General features: G+C 32.4%; 1 pseudogene; it reads left to right on the forward strand.

The window, feature by feature from the left end:
- The window catches only part of LOC117911314, a 31,816-nt pseudogene extending 16,060 nt beyond the window's left edge, over positions 1–15,756 (forward strand).
- Positions 15,757–22,586: the final 6,830 nt, after the last annotated feature.

Genomic DNA, 22,586 nt, shown 5'->3' on the forward strand with positions numbered 1-22,586 from the left:
ATGGGGTTTGAAGAAGTTGTTTCGCCCATTCAACCTTGAGATCTTCATCTAAATTGAACAAAAGTTTGACTTTCATTGGGTCACTCATAATAATTTGACTTAACTTCAATATGTCCAATCTATTAAGATTAGGAAGTTTCTCCAACTCACCAACCACTCTATTTTTCTTTTTCGTTTGTTGGTTGAAGTTACCAACAAGGCTCTCTAATGCATTGCATGTTCTTGTCATCACATTAATTAAAGTTGTGTCATCATTCCTTGCTCTTTTCCTACGAGATTGTAATGAACATTTCATTCTACTTGGAGTGGATGCAACTGTAATAGTATGAGAGGCATCAACTTCGGCTTCTAAGTCATCAACTCCAATGTCATTGTTTGCTTCAACTTGATCTAACTCTTCCAAAGGAAGACGTCGATAATAATAAATAAAGGGGAAAAAAAACCTAAAGTTTTGTTTTTGTTTGTTTTTTTCTTTTTATTTTTTTCCTAACCATTAAAAATTTTCAATATTGTAAACACGTGAAATCGAAAAATCTTTTTCCAACCATTTCAATTTTTCTCTCCAATTTCCATTAATACAAGATAAAGAAACATCAAAGATTCCAAACATAAATTAATAAAAAAAAAATTAATCGATTTATAGAGAAGAAGAAACACATATAAAGAAGTAGAAGAAGAAAGAGAAAATAAGGTAAACCTGATCGAAGATGTAGAAGGGAGTTTTCAGAACCTAGTTGCAGCAAACAATGACGAATCCTAGATCCAACAATCAAAATGAACATCCAAAACCCTATAAATTAGAAATTGATTTTTTTTTTTTTTAAATATCGCGGAAGGTTTAATTGATTCAATTTGGAAGAATCACTTGTTGCAAAGAATTGGATGATGAGTGGGTCTCTAGCTTTGCAAAGAAGATAAGAAGTGGATGATGAATGAATCTCTACCTTTACAAAGAAGATAAACATCGGGTTTGAAGAACAAGATAAGAGGGTAAAATAGTAATTTAGGTTATTTTATATTATCAAATAGGTTTAATGAATCAGAATACCACCTACTTTTGATGAATGCAAATCCGACTCATAAGTTTGATTTGATTTCTGCCGGAATAATTTTTTATTTCATTTCCGCCTTCTTAACATTTATCCAAACATAGGAATAAGGGAGAAAAGGAATGAGATGTCTATTCTCACTCCCTATTCCCGTGTACCAAACACCCCCTGAGGATGGGTGGATGTATGTGGAAACAGTTTGAGACTTGTTTTTTTCCTTACCTTTTTCCTTTTGGGGTTTCGTCAGTGAAGTTTCTGCAGGCACCCTTTGAGCTTCATTTTGCTGAATTATAACCTAGAGTGCAGAACCAAGAGATTGATTAAAGAGATGCTTCTTGAATAGTTATCACTTCCAATGGGTTTTGTTAAGGTAAATTTGGATAGGTTTTTTTTTACTAGCCAAAGGCCCTTTTGAAGGGTATGTTGCTAACAAAAGCTCTAGGCTTGTCCAATCTCCTAGTGGCAGGAGATTCTGCTATTGTAATGCTATGGGCTACCAAGAAAGAAAGAGGACTGTGGAAGTTGGATATTTCTTAGGAGTTGGGATATTCCTTATGTCATGTTCCTCACTTAGGCAATCATGTGGTGGATGTGTTAGTGAAGCATTAAGCAAGACGTTTGTTTCTTTCGTGGGAGAATTTTTACCTTTATGAATTATAGTGAATGGTGTCATAATCAATTTGACGTGTTAGATTTGCCTTTTTGAACTAGCATGCTCGTATTTTCATTTTATTAGACTTTGTATAAAGGAGTTTGTACTCGTGAGAAGGATTTCTCATCCTTCTTTTTACTACTATTTCAATACAAATAATTATTGTTTCTGATAAAAAATTATTTGTGAAACTAATATTTTATTTTTTTGAATTGGCCCTTTTGAGGTATCTCACTTCATTAGTCCAAATAGTTTTATTCATTGCATATTATTTGTTCTCTTGATCTTATGTGGTTTATTTTCTCTACTGGTTTTCAGGTGGGATGGTGGGCTGGCATTTCAGATGATAATAATGATCCTTATGGTCGAATTGTACGTATAAGTGCAGAGCATGGAAGATTCGTGGCAAGAAGTTATAGTCCTCGGTAGGGCCATTCGCTCACTTGCCTATGTTAGTGTTTCATTTGAACCTCCCATTCATAAGGAAAAGAAGCTTTCTATAATGAGCTCCAGAGAAAGATAATTTGATCCACTTGTTTGGCAATTAGCTGATGCTAATTCTGCATTTTACCCTAAGGTGACATGAAGGGCCACTCAGTGGCAAGTCATTCAGTTGCACCTGCCAACCCACTGTAGGCACCAAAAATTTGGTGGTGATTTATTTGTTAATTTATTTTTTTTTTCCAAGGTTTTGTAGCCTTTCACCAGCAAACTGCTCATGTTTACTAGTTACTACTGAAGATTTTAAGGCCTTTGTTCTCAAACATTTAAGTTTTTTGACTGTTAATTTTTTTTTTGTTTTTTTTTTTTTGAGAACATAAAATTTCTTTTAGAGAAGCTGTTCTTAAAGGATAAACTAAAGAATGCCAAAGTTTCTAATTTTTGAAGGTCTTTTGTTCACTGAGTCCTTGTTCTTTCAGACAGCTTGCTACAGCTACAGTTGGTGCTCCGTTGTTTGAAATCTTCCTAACAACGAACAAGAGAGGTGAATACAGACAGCAGGTATTGTTCTTCTAGCCAACTGAATTTGTTGTATAATTTGTTGCATGAACTGGCTTTGGAGCTGTATTACTTGCTAAGTTTGGCAATCTATGGAAGATGATTTTATTAATTATTATTATTATTATTAAAATATTTAACACTTAAAAGGACAAAAAAATTGGTACAGATATGTAACAGTCAATATAACTAATGTATATGATTGCTTAGTTTGTTGAATGATAATGAGGAATACTATTAACTGCTTTTATGACCATAGTGGCATTCGCTGGTTTTTAGACAGGGTGACTGCAATGGCATATGCTTAATTTGATTTTGTCTTTTATTTCTTTTATTCAGTCACACACATTGTCATGGCATTGGCTAGTTTGAGACAGGGTGACTATAATGTGGTTTAAGACATCCACATAATCATACATGCCTTTGCATGTGTTTCTCTATGGTGATATTTGTATCCAACCTCTTTAAGTGTAGCTTTTTTGCACGTGTTTAGTCTTTGATCAGTATTTTGCATTTTGTGGAGAGGACCTCTCGTCCTTCTCTAGTGCTTTTTTCATAATTAATATATCTTTTGTTTCTGATAAAAAAAAAAAGAGTAGCTTTTTCATGTTCTTTCTTTCAAGTTGAATGTGTGAATTTATTTTTATAATCTAATGAGCTCCACACAATATGTCAGGCTGTATACTTGAAGCGAGGGGGACTTTCTCAAGATTTGTCAACAATGTCCTCCAAGTCATCAGGTTCCACGAGCAACTTGAACCCATTAGACTTGGCTGAAGGCAAAAGTGATCTACTTGCTACGAGTATTGAAGATTCTGAAGATGAAGATAGGGATGGAGATTCTGATGCGGCTGAGGGATTGTCTGGTTTTCGGAATATTTTGCGAGACATGATCCCTGGTGTGAAGGTCAAGGTTTTGAAAGTGACAGCACCTGGCAAGGTAGACCGGGATTTAATATCAAAGGTGATTGAGCAGATAATGGAGGAGGAAGAAGATGAACAGGATATTGAGTTAGAAAGTGTAGAAACAGAAGAGGAAGTTAAAGTTGAAAGTGATCAAGAGCAGGATGAGATTGAAATGGAGGCTGGCCATGGAATTATTGATCGTGAAGAGCAAAATGAAATTGCAGTTAAAGTTTTTGTAGGTGGTCTTGTACAAAAACTTTCTGCTGGTGTGCCTAGTAAAAAGTTACTTCGAGTACCAGCTAGACTAGAGAAAAAAGGACGTATGTCATTTTCTTTTTCTATAGAGAGGGATGATAACAGAAAAGATAATGGTGGCAAGGGACAGGCTTCTCTGGATAAAAAAGCTAAGCTTCGAGGTCAACGTAGCATTGATCATGTTATGTTTGATCTTGCTAAGTTCATTGGTAGGGAGAAGATACCCATGAAGGTTAGTTTTGACATATTGCATGGCTTATCCTAAACAAACATTCTACTGACACGATATTATTTGGTGCTTTTTGCATTTTTTTTGTTCTCCTAGGCTTCTTGCACTCATTCTCTCTCAGAAATTGTATTCATTATTTGTAACTTTCCCTTTCTTTCTAGGCAGTTACATTTCTCACAAAAATTCTTTTAGTGTTTCCCTGAAGAATTATTAGTTCATAATTGTGTGCTTCAACTGTCCAGGTTCTTAAAGATGTTGGTGAATTAATAAATCTCACCCTCAGCCAGGCCCATAATCGTCAACCTCTGTCTGGATCAACAACTTTTAATCGCATTGAGATTCCAGCATCTCCAGATCCTCTAAATGGTGATTTTATTGCAAAACATGTTGATCTCTAAGCTGCCATGAGATGTTGTGTCTAGTGACTTATAGAATTGCTGTTCTGATGTGATACTATGATCCTGTATTCTTTTGACTGTTGTATTTGGTGCCCTTTAGCCAAACTTAACACAAATGTATTAAGAGGTGCTCCTTTTTTCAGGGTTATATATTGGTTCACATGGTCTTTACACATCGGAGATCATTCATTTGAGAAGAAAGTTTGGTCAGTGGAAAGAGGATGCTGGGGCTAAGGAACCTTCTAATCTGGAGTTCTATGAATATGTAGAGGCTTTGAAATTAACGGGGGATCCTTATGTTCCAGCTGGCCAGGTAACTTTCTGTATTTAATTGCCATAGTACACATTCTGAAGGAATGAATAATTTCTCACTCTTGATTCTCAAAAGGATGAGTATAACTTATATAGATACAAGGTTGACTAAGCTATAAATAATTTAGGCCTAAATCAAGGGATCTAATTACAGGCAGATTTCTAGGGAAGAAATAAGGAAAGAAGCAAAATATACAATCATACAATTCAATTACAATATTTACAAACAAATTATACTTGAATAATTTAGACATAATTTGTCAAATCTTCTAACACTTACCCTCAAGCAGGTGCAAAGATGTCTTGCATTCTTAGTTTGTCTAAGATTTGATGAAAAACCAAATTTGGTAAACCTTTGGTGCGGATGTTTTCCAGCTGCCTAGTTGACAAGACATATGGTGTACAAATTTATTCCAAATCCACTTTCTCTTTGATTAAATGTTGATCAACTTCCACATGTTTGGTGTGATCATGATGGACTAGGTTATGATCCATATTTATCCTTATTGTCACAGTACAACATCATTGTCTCCTTTATCTTAATCTTAAGATTTGTGAGTATTATTTTCAATCATAGTAGCTCACAATTATTATGAGCCATAACTTTAAACTTAGCTTCTTCACTAGATCTGGTCACAATAGGTTTTTTTTGCTTCTTCAAGTGACTAAATTTCCACCTAGAAATGTGCAATGCTCAATAGTTGATCTTTTATCCACCATTGAACTTGCCTAATCCGCATCGGTATAGGCTTCTAACTTGAAATCATTATTCTTTTGAAACATTATTCCCTTGCTTGAGGCTGTCTTTAGATATCCAATAATTCTATATACATCCTCCATATAAGAATTAATGGGAGAATGCATAAATTGACTCATCACACTTATAGCATATGCTATATCAAGTCTAGTGTGTGATTAGTGAATTAGTTTCCCCCATTATTCTTTGGTAGATGCCTCTGTCAGCCAAAGGTTCTTCATTCTTTTCCTTTAGCTTGTGGTTCAATCTATAGGGATATTTAGCAAGTTTGCACCCTAGCATGCCAATTTCTTTGAGTAGATCTTGTACATAAAAATTACCTTTTTTGATCTTGCAACTTGTATCCCTAAAAAGTAACTTAGACTACCCAAGTCCTTGATCTTGAATTCCTTTGCTGGATATGGCTTTAATTCTCTAATTTCTTCCAAGTTATCACTGGTAACAATGATATTATCTACATAGCAATCAAAATGATTACTGTACTAAGATGGGAGTATTTGAAGAATAGTGTTTGATCACCTTGGCTTTGACGATAGCCCTTCTTCACCATTGACTTAGGTGGTGTTTGTTTTTTTGGCTTTTTGCTGAAAACCATTTAGTTTTAGAATTTAGGTTGTTTGTTTTTTACTTTTTCATGACTTATTATAAACTTTTTACTAAATAGAAAAAGCCAAAATATGTGGCTTTTTCTAAATAGAAAAAATAACACAATGGTTTTTTTTACTTTTTAATACTTAATAGAAATAAAATACTACAAAAACAAACAACCTAATATTTAATACTATTAAGTATTAAGGTTCTATTTAGAATTAAGTAAAAAAACAAACACCACCTTAGTGATCTTCCAAACTATGTTCATGGGGATTGCTTGAGCCCATAGAGTGACTTTCTAAGTTTGCACACTTTGTCTGTCCAATATTTGTGTATAAATCCAAGGGGAACACCTATGTATACCTCCCCCTCTAGATCTCCATGAAGACATTCTTTACATCAAATTGCTGGAAAGGTCAATCAAAGTTAGCAACCAAAGATAATAAAATTTTGATAGTATTTATTTTTGCTAATGGTGTAGAGGTTTCTTGGTAATCTATACCATTGTTTGAGTGTACCCTTTAGCAACCAACCTTGCTTTGGACCTCTCTATGGTTCCATCAACCTTGTATTTGATGGTATAGATCCATCTACAACCCACTGTTTTCTTCCCTTTAGGCAAGTCCATAACCTCCTGAGTTTTATTCTTTTCCAAGGCTTGTAGTTCTTCATTTATAGCATCTTTCCATGGTTTACTGTTTAAGGCCTCTTGGACTATTTTGGGATTTCCATTGGAGGAAAATGAGTGATAAAGGCATGGTTTTTTATGACAATCTCTGTAAGGACACAGAATTTGAGATAGGATGTTGTGTGTTCTAATTCCTTTCCTAAAAGCAATAGGCAAATCCAAATCTCTATTAGTGTCAAGACTAAAATTAACATTTCCATTACCTGTCACAGTTTTAGACATTGGAGCATGTGTAGGTATTGTGGACCTTTTTCACCGGGAATACACATTGAATCAGGTGCTTCAGGTCTCTTGTGTTCAATCTCAAGTGACTGAATCTGCAATGTAGGTTTTGAGGAATTCGGGCTCTTGTCAAGACTTCAGGAACTTAAACTCTATTCAATTTCAATGGACAAACTTTCAGGTTGATTTTTTTGGATTAGTCACTCTTAAAAGGAATAGGATGAGGAGAGTGGTCATAAATATTAGACAAATAATTATAAATATTAGACAAATGATCATGAGAATGCCCTAAGAAAATGCATTTGAGAGCCTTATTAGTCCCTTGAAAATTTGGAAAGAACTCTAAAAGAGTCTCTATAGGAGATTTGAATGCAAGAACCCGAGATGGCATACGGTTGATCAAGTAGGTGGCTGCTAGAATGGCTTCACCCCAATAGATTTTAGGAACTTTCATTTGGAATAGAAGGGACTTGGTAACGAAAAGTTAGAGAATTTCTTAGTTTTCCTATTAATAAATTCAAAATTCAAATTCAAATATTAGGGATATTAGGGACTTTTTAGATTTGTATTTTTTGTTTAAATAGTTCCTCTTTTCTAGGGAGGTTGAGTTTCTAGTGTCAGATCTTCCTTTATTTATTCCATGTATTATTCTGATTTTAATTTAATGAAGAAAACTATTTTTCTCCCCACGAAAACTTTCACCTAGCAACCTCTATAAAATGCCTATTTTTTCTCTCAGCAACCCCATTTTGTTAGGGAGTATCAATACATGATTTTTATTTGAAGATATGTAATCAAGTCATTATTAAAGTATTCCATTCCATTATCAAATCTAAGCATTTATTTTTTGACTCCAAATTGTGTACTAATGAGTTTATCAAAGATCGGAAAGGTGGAGACCTCAAATTTTGATTTTAAGAGATAAACCCAAGTGGATCAAATGCTTTCATCAATAAATTTGAGAAACCATTGATAACTTGAATGATTTGAAACATGAGAAGGACCCAAACATTTGAATGTATCAAACTAAATGGACAAAGGTATCTATAATTTTTATTGGAAATGAAACTCGATGGTGCCTAGCAAGAAGACATATTTCACAATGAAAATTGAGTCAGTCAACGTTTTCAAACAAAGATGGAAGCACCTTTTTCAACAACGGAAATGGAGGATGTATTAGATGGCTATGACAAATCCAAATCTGTTCAATTTTTGAAGGAGAGGTAGAGACCAAACCTTGAGACCTTAAAACACTAGTCTTCTGATTAGTATCTAGGTATAGTCCATCTTTTTCCTTAGCATGCCCATCATCCTCCCCGTTATAGAATCATGAAAAGTGCAATTAGAAGTGAATATACCGAACAATTCAAATCTTTAGTAATTTTTCCTATGGACAAAAGGTTATAGGAAAGATTGGAAACATGCAACATGTCTTTTAGGGACAAAGTTGGGTTGATTTTGACCGGGCCTTGACCAGCTATAGAGGGAAAAGATGCATCAACAATCTTTATTTTTTGCCTTCCAGAACATGTGGAGTAAGTGGAAAATAATTTTGAAAACTAATCATATGATCTGATGTGCCTGAATCAATGATCCAGGTTCTGGATAAGCAGTCCTTAGAGACATTCATTGCATGGATATTACTTTGATTGATCCATAGACCAAAAAGTTGAAGTTGGTATAGAACTTGGAACTTGGATTGTGATTTTCAAGCTAATTCTGCAACGAAGGCTAAGTACTCTTGATTTTCAAGCTGACAGATTTAAACTTGATGAAACAGGACTGACGTAAGGCTTGTCCATGAAGGTTAAGCACAACAATTGGCAAAAAAGCCCAAAGAAAAAATGGCAGTGAAAGCCTAGAAGAAGATAACACACTGCAGAATTGTTACCTGCTCTGATACCATGAAGGAATGAATAATCTCTCTCTATTAATTCTCAAAAAAGATGAGTACAACTTATATAGATACTAGGTTGATTAGGCTATCGCTAATTTAGGACTAAATCAAGGAACCTAATCACAGGCAGATTTCTAGGGAAGAAATAAGGCAAGAAATAAAATATACAACCATACAAATCAATTACAATATTTACAAACAATTGTAGCCATTCAACACTGGACATAATTTGTCAATCTTCCAACACATTCTTTTGATATATTTGAAGTGTATGACTAGAGAGAAACTGGTTTTACATTTTTGCCTCTTAGCATGAGTTTGTGATTCTATCTTGTGATTATTGGCATGCTATTGTCATAACTGCCTGAAAGATTAATAGATTTATAAAGGCATAAAGATTTCTTACCTAGTATTTGAATGCATGTAAGATATTCTTGCGTCTCTATCTGCTATTCATGATATATTGGGCAATACATGGTCATAAATTTAATGGGAATAACCAATATGATAAATATCTGACTTTAGGTGTATATGATGGCTTGGAAGCCTTTTCAGATTTAAATACCATATTTTTAGTATGGTGCATGGAACTTTATGGAATGGAAAAAAATCAGTTTTGTTTGGATACTGAATTAGGTTAAGGTGCTTCAGTGATATCCTCCTTGAAAATCTTTTATTTTGCCCAGAATAGAAAGCCATGTCTAAAAGTCATATCAATGCTCAACAGTATCCTTGGAATCTCAACCTGGAATCCATTGAATCTTCATCCATTGAACACAGCATCATTGCAAAACCATGACCAAGTCCACTGTTTGCCTTGATTAAATCCACAGCCACACATGAATTTTCTCACTAGTTAAATATGTAGCTTGTTTTTTACAAAATGGTTTAAAAAATTCTGATATTTTGAATTCTCCAAAACAAAGTTTTGAGATATTGATCTCTTGGTTTGGGCTAAAAATTGATGAGAGAACTTATTCTAGTAGGATGTAGAAGTTGTAATTGAACCAAGAATGAGCTCCCTAAAGATTTGAAATCGAGATTTGTTTGGAGACTGATCAGAAGCACTTCAATATACTAGACAAGTCCTTGATTGATCTAGCTTCAGTCTCAATGAATAGAAAAATGTCTCTGATTGATCAAAACTGTCTTTGATTCAAGTAGAAGTATGTTGGCTTCACTAGTGTCACCAATTTCCAAATACAACTAATGACTATAAATCAAGGGATAATTTTAGACCCTAGGCGTCCAAAGTGCAGCTAAGTCCTGAGGTTCATGTGTCATTTATACTATCCCCAAAAGCGCATTCAAAATGCCTTGTATTGTATAAATGATGTATATTCAAGATTCTATCATTATAGTACAGATTAACTTGAAGAAATATGGACAAATGTGATACCACCTTAATTTAATTTTTGCAATGAAATATACCAATGTCGAAAACCTTTTCAGTACCAAACTCATATGGCAACAGAAACAAGCTCAACCAAATCACTACTTACCTAGATTTCAAAAAATCCTAATACATAATTTTACTAAATACCCTTCTATGGATTAGAATAATTATATTATAAAGAAAATCCCGAATAAACCCCGATGCTCTCTTTCCTTTTTATATGCTCTGCATCCGATTTTTTCTTGTTTATGAGCTCCAAGTTTGCTGGTTTTGTGGTAGGGGGATTGGGGTTTGGGAAGATTTCTTTAAGGAATCTCGCTCTTTTAAGGAAGTGGTTGTGGAGGTATCTTAGGGAGAGTACAACTCTGTGGCATCAGGTCATTCTAAGCATTATGGACACATTCCAATGGTTGGGATGCCAACACTTTAGTCAGATGGTCACATCGTTGTCTTGGAAGGCTATTGGCATAAGTCTTTCAGGATTTTTCCAAGTATATTCGGTTTGTTGTAGGAGATGGAGAAAGAATTCGCTTTTGGGAAGATTTGTGGTGGGGGGACCAACCTTTGAGATCCCAATATCCAAAACTATTTAGAGTAGTCACGGATAAAAATATTCCTTTATCTTCAATTCTCGGTTCTGCTCGCCCTTTCTCTTAGAACTTTAATTTCCGTCATAATCTTTCCGATTTTGAGATGGAAGATCTAGAATGTCTCATGCGATCTCTTGATTGTATGCATTTATCCGCTTCGGCTTCAGATGCGAGATCCTGGTCTTTATCTTCTTCAGGATTGTTTACAGTCAAGTCTTTCTTATAGCCTTGTCCCAAATACCCGATTTATCTCCACTTTTCCCTACTAAGTTTGTATGGAATTCTCAAGTCCCTTTTAAAGTCAAGTCCTTTGTCTATTAGTGGCACACAAGAAGATAAATACTAATGACTTGCTACAATTGAGAAGACCATACAAAGCTCTTAGTCCTAACATTTGTAAGCTGTGTATGAGGCAAGGAGATTCAGCAATCATCTTTTCCTACATTGTTCTTTGACGATGGGGTTGTGACACGGATTATATCAGCTAGCCAAGATGGATTGGGTTCCTCTGAGAAGCATTTCTGACATGAAAGTCATCAATTATAAAGGTTTTGGCATTTCCAAGAGAGGGATAGTTTTGTGGCAAAATGCGTGCATTGCTTTATTTGGATTGTGTGGCGGGAAAGAAATGCTAGGATATTTGAGGACAAAGCTAAGAACTCAGAAAATTTATGGGATTCCATTCACTTCCTTGCTTCTCTTTGGGCTTTTTGTTCCGTGGTTTTTAAGGACATTCCCCTTAACGTGTTACAACTAGATTGGCTAGTAGTGTGGTAGTTCCAACGGGATGGTCTAGCCAGAGAGCTTGTTCGTAGTTTTCATAGTGTAGTTTTTGTTTTTGTTGTGTTGTTTAGTTTATCTTTGGTGGGAGGATTCTTCATCCTTCTTTTGTACTTCTTTTTTCTATCAATATACATATTTGTCGTTTCCTATCAAAAAAAAAAAAAAAAAAAGTTTGCTGGTTTATGGCTGAAGGAGCAATATTATGGTACTGGTTGTTTTGGCTATTTTTTTGGATTATCTGGAATAAGCAAAATGGCTGGATAGTCATGGTTGAGTATGGTTTTCTTAGGCTCTATTTTAGGAATAAGCAAAACAATCTTTGGAAGAAGCAAAGCTTTTGCTCCTTTTTCGACCTCTATTATGTTGGCTTCAAAGTTATCATTGTCTTCAACATTATTAGGGTCTGGAAAGTCGTCATTTTTCTCCATCCACTAGCCCCTTGCTAATCCTCGGCTGACACTATTAAGATGGTCTCTCTTTCTCTCTAAATAAATTGGAACTCTTAACATAGTCTATTAGAAATTGGTGGTTGTTATCTTGGATATTCAGGATAATATAAACTATAAAAATTATGATGAATACTATGTTTCTTTTGTGTTTGCCAGCTTGTTTCAGAGAGATAATCAGTCTAAATTGCTTATAGTTCTTTAGAGGCTGATGGAAGCTAAGAATACGGCAATCTCATGAGTCATATAATGCATGTTAAAGACTAGGGAGAGCAGTAAACATCTTATGTTCCAAATTCATGACTTTAAAGCATTTTGTACAACTAGGCCACTAGGGCAAACTGCATTTCATTGTTTATATTATTATTTGAACTTTTTTGGTTGTAAGGATGTAAATCCCCTTCCATTGGCTGATATTTGGGGTCCAAAGCAGTTGCGTCAGTCAAGTCTTCAGTTAAAGGTAGGACTTTCAGCTCAATAGCCAAACCTATCCAGCTGATTTGAAGAACTCTCCAACCACATTGTCATTAGAATCTCTGATGCACCAATTCTCCATTGGGTCAGATTCAATTGAAATTAAGCTTATAAGAGCCTAATGATGGTGAAATCTGGTGACCAAAGAATCTGTTTTTATTGACAATTCATACTTCTCTGTAATCCAGCATAAATCATGATAAATAGAAGAGCCAGGAACTTTTAGTAACTAATCCCTAATCACACACTTATTTTTTATTGAATTGTATAAGATAGATGGATGCATATGTACGAATTTAATGCACAATATTTTTGAGTATATTGGATTATTTTTTATAGTTCTAAAAAAAAGAATCAATTTTGAATGTTTCCTTAAATCACTGCTTAAAACGAATTTAAGGTAAAATATAGGGGGCAAGAAAGAACAGAAGAGAGTATAGTCTTGCATGGAAATGTTATATATGTGTTGTTGATAGGGGAAGGTGGTGTTGTAATGAATGTTTTAATGTGGAATGAAGACTTTGCCTTAATATGTAAGTTTTGTTGTGTGAGATTCTCTCTTTCTTTCCCAGGGGTTGATGATGATGAACTTCAGGAACTTTGAACATTGCTCACAAATCCATTCATGTCAATAATGTTTACAAGTATATTGTTGTACCATATAGGAATAAGTTCTATTTGGATACATTGGTTGAGGACTTGTAGACACGTGGAACGTTTATCACAGGAACATCTTTTGGCGTACTGTTTGGAACTTGGAATTTAAATTTCTATTGAAGTTTAGAACATTATTTTGCAGGTTTTATAATAAATCTTTCTTTTTTCCCCTTTGAGTGTGCTATATTTCTCTCCTTTGTATTTCTTCCCCTAGTGAGGCTTGACACTTGGATACCTTTGAATCTTTTTGTACATCCTTGAAAGATTTTGCTCATGTTTCTTGTGCTTATCTTGTTGAGATAAATGAAGATGGTTGTTTCTATTGAAAATAATAATAATAATAATGAATCTTGTCACCTTGTATTAGATTCAACCTTCATGTAATATTTATAAGGTTGTACTTGTGTATGGTCAAAGTTTCATTTTAGGTAGAGTGGCTGAAGACTCGTAGGAACTCCAACTTTGGAATAATAATATCTATTGAACTGATTGGAATTGGAACTTCAAATTAGTTAAGAATGTTGGGAAGGGCTAGGTCAGTTATGGGTTTCATTTGCGTCTTTTATTTTTGTTGTTGTGTCCATTGTGTTACCTCCTGTGGACTTGGGGTATGCCACATATTTTGTACTGTGCTGTTTATAAATTATTCATTTACCTACTAGAGAAAGGGAAAAAGGAAAATTGAGGTTTAGAATGTTACATAGTAGGTTTGTAATGAACCTAGTTTCTCACCTTTGCATTCAATTCAACTTCACGCAATAGTCATAAAAAGATCTGTTATTAGTATTCTCCCTGAATTTCGTAGATATTAGAACAGAATTAAGTGAATCAAGTTTATTAATTCCCTTGTGGGGACACTTGGGCCTCGAGTAAAACTGTGCTTTTGTGGTGTTGCCCCTAAATGGCTTCCATGTTATTTTATTTTCTGGTATATTTTCCAAAACATTCAGCATTGTTGTTTGTTAACTTCTACAGGTTGCATTCCGTGCAAAGGTTGGGAAAAGATATCAGCTTCCTCATAAAGGGATCATTCCTGAAGAATTTGGAGTGGTATACTGTTAGCTTGTGAAAATTGAATTCACTAATTTCTTGTTCTCAGATCTTCTCTTTGTTCCCCACTCCCACCAAATAAAAAATAAAGAGAGACAATAAAACCTAAGAATTCCCTATTTCCTTCTCTTTCCATTATGAGTGATAGCTCCTGATGATTGTGTTGGTGGCTCAGATTGCTCGATATAGAGGACAAGGGAGGCTTGCTGAGCCTGGTTTCCGTAATCCTCGTTGGGTTGATGGCGAACTTGTTATTCTTGATGGAAAGGTTTTATCTATTCTTGCTGGTTCTGCTTTTTCTGGTTTTGTCTACTTATTTTTTCCATATACCATGCTCTGTGCTTCCCAAATGGGTACTGATTGTGAAACACAAACTTTGCAGTACATTAAAGGCGGCCCTATTGTCGGCTTTGTGTATTGGGCCCTGGGTATCATTTCCTGGTGTTCTTCAATCGGCTGATGCTTCATGAGTAGATTCTCACTGTACATAAAGCTTGAGTTTATTTATTCTCTATCCAGATTTTGTAGGGTAAGTCCTATAACTTTTCTGCTTTAGGTCTCCTTTTTCTTGAACTGATGCCATAATTAGATGTAGCATTGTGTTCACCCTTGGGTATAGGAATTTCCAGTGGTTACATGGCTTATGTGCAGTATGTTGCAACCAGGTTAAATGGTCGTAACCATCTTCTATGTAGGAAGAATATTTGAGTGTTGGAAGAATGTGGGTTTTGATTGAGAATTCTAAATATAGGAGTTCAAGGAAACAACCCTACAAATTGAAGTGGTTTATGCATCATGATTTGTTGATTTCTGAAACAGGAGATTCATGTATGTTAAAAATAAGGAGTGATTTCTCCAAATTCAATAGTGGAAAGGGCACTTGTTGGCAAATAAGGCACATATACCCAAGCAAGGAGAAGAGTAAACAAAGATAAAGTACCAAAAAAAAAAAAAAAAAGACACCAATAACTGAGGCTTGCCTTTATATGAATGGCTTTTATTAAGGATTTCCTTGGAAAAATTTTGGGTTCTACTTGAATTTGTTGCTGGCGCTTTTCCCTTTGTCAAGTATACTTAAAATTTCACTTATGTTTGAATGTAGGTCTCATTTGTATGGTTTTTGGTTTTGCAGTTTTAGATGATGTTGACTACCATAAAGCCCATTTTCAGCAGCCTAGAAAGCCAGGAGATCATATCGGGGAATGTCCCGTGCCTACGTAGCTCCTTGGATATGATATAACAAAATGTTGGTCTTTCTACTGCTCATCTTTAGGGCAATCCTTTCCATCAATGTACGTATCAACTTTTTACGGTAGTAGGAATAAGTTCTTGTCTAAATTACCCAGTAAATTTAAATTCATACCCCGAAGCATCTCATATACATATTACATCTCTTTGCTTGGTATTCCTAATTCTATTGCAAGATACTTAAACTACCCCGAATATTACATCGAGTATAGCCTACAAACATTTATTTCCTTTCTTCCTAATAGAAGTGGAGCTCTTATGAGGTATCTAATGAAAACATTATGCGTTTCATTCATTTTATCATGGACGAGGATCTAGGATCAAGGATCAAGTGGTAACCATCTAATGTTTTTATAAGAACACATCATATCCTCTCTCTTTGCATATTTCTTTATTTAAATTATGTTATATACAATTAGAAGTTAGTAGCAAAATATTTTGTTTTATCATAGTCAGAAACTATGTACATTTTAATATCATCATTGCTAAATGAGATGTATAAATTATTGTGTAGTAAAAAACTAACTAAAAATAATTCTTTTAGTTATACACTATATAAAAACCATTCTTATAGTTATAAGCTATTTGCAAAATTATAATAAGAAGTTATGTAAAAATTAATTTAAAATTTACTTGTAGTAAAAAAATATATAAAAATAATTTTGTACATTTCTCATAGCTAGAAGCTAGGCAAAGAAAAGGAAATTTTATATTACTATAGCTTGAAGATGGACAAGAATTGTTATCAACTTAAGACTTAAGTCAATATATATTTGAAGTGAATATAATTTCATTGCTTGAAATGAATATTAATCTCCTTTCTTGATTATTAATATTAAAATAAAAGTTGACAAAATAAAATAAGTCACACCATATCACTATTAAATTAAAAAATGTTAAGAATTATTTTAAGTGTGGTATGAAAATACATTGGTTGTATACTTGTCATATGCCTAAATATTTAATTGACTTTTACCAAGTCTTACTAGAAGTAAAAGGAAATAGATGAACATGAATTTCATTAATAGTGATAGATCTAATCAGACTTATTTTGATATTGATTTCTTTGAATCTATTAATGAAAAATTAATCTTCTAGAGAATGATGGAAACATTCTTATTGATTGATGATATATATTGTATATTGTCATTATATTTAATATTTTTTTATCATATATATATATATATATATATATATATTTTCAAATATCATTCATATATGAAATTGTTTATACTATTTCAAGATGAACAAAAAAGATGTATGCTTCGTATCCACTAATACTTCTTCAATTTGACATCAACAAAGCCAATGTAAGTATTGTATCTAGTAAAACAAACTTGATTAAAGAATTCAAAAGAGCAAATATTATGCTATTAAATGGATCTAGATTACATATAAATGATGTTTTAAATTATAGCAAATTCATAAGATATCTACTAAGTATTAAGATATCTATATAAATGGGTATCATATTGAAACTATCAATGAAGGTAATGCAAAATATCATTAAATTACTTCTATTATGTCAAGTCAAAAGCATATAGTGGAAAAACTATTGGCTTTTTCCTAGAGGTTGTATCATACAATCATAAGGTTCATTGAATTATATGTTGTTGTGAATTAAAATGCTCCAACCAAAAGGTTTTTTATATTTCGGCATGACCGGTTAGGTCATCTAAGGCCCTCAATGATGAATCGAATAATAGAACACTTACATAGGCATCCGTTAAAACAACCAGAAAATTCTTTTACCCAATGAATATTCATATGTTGTTTGATCACAAGGTAAATTGATAATTAGACCATCTTTTACTAAAGTCACATTCAAGTCATCGGGGCTTTTTAGATAGAATACATGAGGACATATATAGACAATCCACCCACCATATAACTCATTCCATTATTTATGGTGTGGACCCGTGTTTTTCACATGCATTCATACTCGATGGTGAGTTTTATTATAAAAAAAAAGGTGATTATTTGAAAATTATTTTTAGGATTTTGGAGTCACCACTTGTTTTATTTATTTTTTTAAAGGGAAAAATAAAATAAAAAAGAAAATTCTATGTGACTTCTTATTGAGAACAAAGAACTAAGTTTGTGAACCAAAAATAGGTTTAAGAATCAGGTTATCCATTGAGAAGGTATAAGGATAAGCCGTAGCACCCTTCTAAACTCGTATACCTACAATCTCTACTAAGCAACTGGAAGAAATTTTAACAATTAAATAATTGATCATTGATACCAAAGGAATGAATGAGACAAATATAAAACAAATCATGGTGAAAATCATGTTACAAGACTACAAAATAAATTATAAGAGAATTTGCACAAGTTGATTTATTAAACTAAATAGAAACATGGTTTAATTATTTCCAAATTCAAGGAATAAAAAAAAAGTTTATTTACATAAAAAAGAATTCCAATTTGATGATTTCAATTTATTTTATTTACAAAAGAAAATTTTATTTTTATTTTATTTACGAATAATGTTTCAAAATGTTCTATTTACAAGGAAATGATTTTTATTTACTTTTCTTAGAAAAAAAAAATGATTTTCACAAATTCCATTTATAAGAGAAGTTCCAATTCAATTTTTATGTATGAGAGAATATTTTTATACTTTTTCTTACATCCTGATTTTTACAATTTTATTTATAACAAAAAGTATACAAGACCAATTTTATGTTTAAGAGAATAGTTTTACAAGTTGTTTAGAAAAATAATTTTTACAAATTTATGTACATATAAAGTAATTTCAATTCAAATTTCATTTAAGAAAAATATTATTTACAAACTATGTTGGAAGAAGAGGAAGAGAGAGAGAGAGAAAAAAAAAGGAAAGATATTTTTACAAGTTTATTTACAAAAGAATAAATATTTTGATAAAATTTTATTTAAAAAATATGACTTTTTTTTTTATTGAAAACAAGATTTTTACAATTTTATTTACATAAGTATTAAAATCCAATTCAATATTATTTACAAGAAAATATTTTTTAAAAACCTGATTTTTACAACTTTATTTACCTAAAAAAATAAATAAGCAAACTTACAATTTTATTTTTAAAAAAGGTTTTCAAGTTTATTATTTTAATTTTTTTACTATTTGATTAAAAAGAATCAATTCTAGATTTTAGATTTTTTTAAAAAAAAAGATTTTTTACAATTTTATAATAATAGAAAATATTTACAACCTTATTTTTATTAAGAAAAGAAAATGACTTTCCAATTGTATTTACAACTTTATTAAAAAACAAACATTACATTTTTTTTGTTGATTTTTTTTTACCCTTGTTATCTAAAAATTGATTTCAAAATGAATCTACCCGTTTTTATTTTAAAGGACAATAGCTTTGCAATTTTATTTAAAAAAAAAAAATTCTTGCAATTTTATTTTAAAATAAATTAGTTTGTTGGAGAGAAAAAAAATACATTTAGTTTGCTAAAAAGGATTTTTTTCAATTTGTTAAAAAAAAAATGTTAGTAAAGATTTTTGCAATTTATTAAAAAAAAAAAAAGAGACTTTTTTCAATTTTGTTTTTTGTTTTAAAAAAATGATTCACTTTTTACTATTAGATTTTTTTTTTAAAAAAATATTTGACCAAGAAAACAAATGTTCAAATTTTATTTATTTTATTTACAAACTTGGTAATTAAGAATACATAGAAATAAAATGAAATTCTGTAACATATATACAAATAAATATGAATCGAAATAAACACAATTTAGAAAAATGCAACAACCTAAATTCAATAATAAAAAAACAAATATTATACAAATTATTTCCAAGATTGGAAATAAATAAATAAAGGAAAAATGTACCCTATGTACAATCCTATAAAAAATGAAAGAGGAATTTATGTAACCATACACCAAGGGGCAAAATTTTGCCTTTTAGAAACTTTGCTTTTTTACTTTTGAAGTTCAGTGGATTTTGGGGAAAATAAATATCTTTCCATACATTGTAATAGTAATGTTGAGACCCTTCACAAAATGCCCTCCTGCACTTTGACAACTCTCCTAGTTGGATCACCCACTTGGAAAAGTCACGTAAGCAAGGTCCAAGTCAGCTACCCACTAAAGTTGATGCCATGGATCATGAACATGTCACCATCCAACTAGACACTCCACATGGATTGATATTTAAAAAAATATTTACACCCAAATGTCTTATTCTTTCTTCAACCAAACCCTAACACCAAAAACCCATGTTCTTTCTTCTTCGTTCATAGGCACAACCCATCACAAGGCGAAACGATCCATAAAAAATCTAGTAGCTTCTCAATTCGCCATAACCCATAAACCCAAACGAACTTCCAAACTTGATTCCTTATTTTGTTTCTCCTCCATCACCATAAGGAAGATGACATCGTCATTTTCCCACCAAACATCAATCTAAAAACAAAAGTCCAAGTGTGAACCCCCTAACAAAGGCTAGGTAAACAAAGAATCCCTTTCCTTTTTCTCATTTCAGGATTGACAAAGTCATTTCTCTCCTTGTTGTACTTCTTATTTTGCTTTTACATTGAAGAAGGAGAAAGAAAACAAATAAGAGAAAGAGAGAACGGAGCATATAAATATTGTAGTTGCATTTAACTTTTAAAGCAAGGGTTTTTCTAGGTGATATATGTATTTTATTAAATTTTATAATAACTATTTATTTTGATTCTTTGAGATTTGAATACTATCATAGTTATATGATTTGTGCAATTTTGTGATTTACACTTGATTACATTGTATATTTCTACATGTTGAATGTTCATTAATATTATATCTAATTTTATATTTTAATTTATTTAGGGTTTATTTGAAATGAAATATGGTTTAAAATTTGATAAATGATGAGAAAATGAAATGGTGGTAAGCTATATTGATTTTGTTTTATTTTCTGAATTGTTGTGTTTGTGTTGTATATGGTTGTTGGGAATAATACGGAAAAGAGAAGAAAAATATGACTATTGCATGAGAAGGGAATACAATTTTTAGGAATGTTCAAACAATATGTTTTGTTTAATTTTGTTTATATGAGATTCGAGATGTTTTGTTGTTTAATGTTGTTTATATGGGATTACAAAATGAGTAGGTGGAGTGATTTTTTTTATAGTTGTTAATTGGTGAATTTAATGCATGGGAAAAAAAAATTCACGTTTAGTCATGAGTAGATGAGTATAAATTTAAAAAATGATTGAGAGTAAAGTTTGAATAAATTTATTCATAAAAGTTTTGAATTTATTATGAATGAGGGTTGAATTGAAGAAGAAAATAAAACAAATGTAGTAAAGTATACATGAATTTATGTGGGAATTAGGGAAAATAGTAGTGGAGCCTTAGGTGCAAATCTGATGCTCACAACCACAAATATGAAATTTGTTTTGTTTATGTGTGTAGTGGTCATAGTAGGGGTCTACCCTTGGATGAAGGGGCTGACTATAATTCGGGTAATGATATTTGGACGTAAAAGGTTGTAGTAAGTGAATTAGAGGTTGAACCATTTGTTTGGAGGTTGGCCCTTAGTTGTAAACATTGTTGTGGTCTAATATGGGCAGTAGGCAAAATAAAGGAAGACCCATTGTTTTAGGGGCTGGCCCGAAGATAGTAACATTAGCATAATTTGGCTTGAAGAGTTACAAAAACAATGGTTGACCCATGAATTGAGAGGTTCACTCCCCAACTTATATAACATAGGAAATTACTACCAAATAAAATAAAATAATTGCATTGCTTAATGTTAAGTATACACTATGCATGTCCATATTTACAACATTAATTGCAGACCATGAAATGTAAATGAAGCTCACTTGTAAAGTTCCAAAGACAAATGATGTATTAATATATGATGATCATAGGCGTGACAATCAGTTTTGTTATAAGTAAGTTGGTTTAGGTAGTGTTATTAAGAAATTAGTTAATTGTTTAAGCTTGACTAAAGGTTCACGTTTCTAAACAGGGGCTGCACATGATCGAGTACCATTTAAATGGATTCAAGTAATACAATTTATTGTTATCTCCACATTGGAGGAAAGTTAGTAAAGAGTGAACATGGCAGTGTGCAATATATGGGTGGGAGACGAGAGGGTATAAGTTTAGAACAATCAATGGCATATAATGATTTTGTTTCAAGGATTTGTGGGAAAATGAACATCAATATAGTGAGACCAAAATTTTCGTACACTCTCCCATTTGATCTATATGCACTTCAACCATTGAAAAATGACGAAGACTTCACAAACATGTTTTAATTTAATGACCTATTTGCATGTGTATATATATGTTTAGCATCAATAGTTAAAGGTGATGAAACAATTGAGAATGGAGGACAAGGGTAAGTTATATCAAAATAATATCTAATCTTAAATGATTTCGTGTATTTATTTATTTATTAATATTTATGTTTATTCATTAGATGTTATAATGCAGATTGAAAGAAACAATTGTAGGGTCTAACTCACCGGTCCCATATTCAGCAAGGGATGTTGATATTAGAATGCAATCACGAGGATTTCATCAAAGATGTGTTGAATCACATGTTGGTCCACTAGAGTCAAGTTGTTTTAAGAGTGCAATATTGGGTAGTGGGCATACCTTCTCAATTGCAAATGACTTTTAGGATGCAATATATCTCATGTTAGTAGGAGGCCGTTTTAGATATAAGTTTAAGAGGAATTGTCTTAAGCATATGACTGTAATATGTGTTGTTGAAGGATGCCCTTGGAAAGTAACTGCTTGTGCTGTTAGGAAAACAAAAATAGTTCAGGTGCATACATTTAGAAATGAACATAACCACTATTTAGAAGATGTGTCAGTTTCCGAACTAGCTTTTCGTTGTAATCAAGCCACAACTATGATTGATGATGTTATTCGTTCAAATCCAAATTACTTGTCCCGTCAAATATGTAAAGACTTTCATTGACAATATAGAATGCAATTGAATTATTTTCAAGCATGGAACTTAAAAGAGAAGGCTAAAGAATGAATTCACGGTGT

The sequence above is a fragment of the Vitis riparia genome, chromosome 3 (genome assembly GCF_004353265.1).
Source record: "Vitis riparia cultivar Riparia Gloire de Montpellier isolate 1030 chromosome 3, EGFV_Vit.rip_1.0, whole genome shotgun sequence".
Lineage (NCBI taxonomy): Eukaryota > Viridiplantae > Streptophyta > Magnoliopsida > Vitales > Vitaceae > Vitis > Vitis riparia.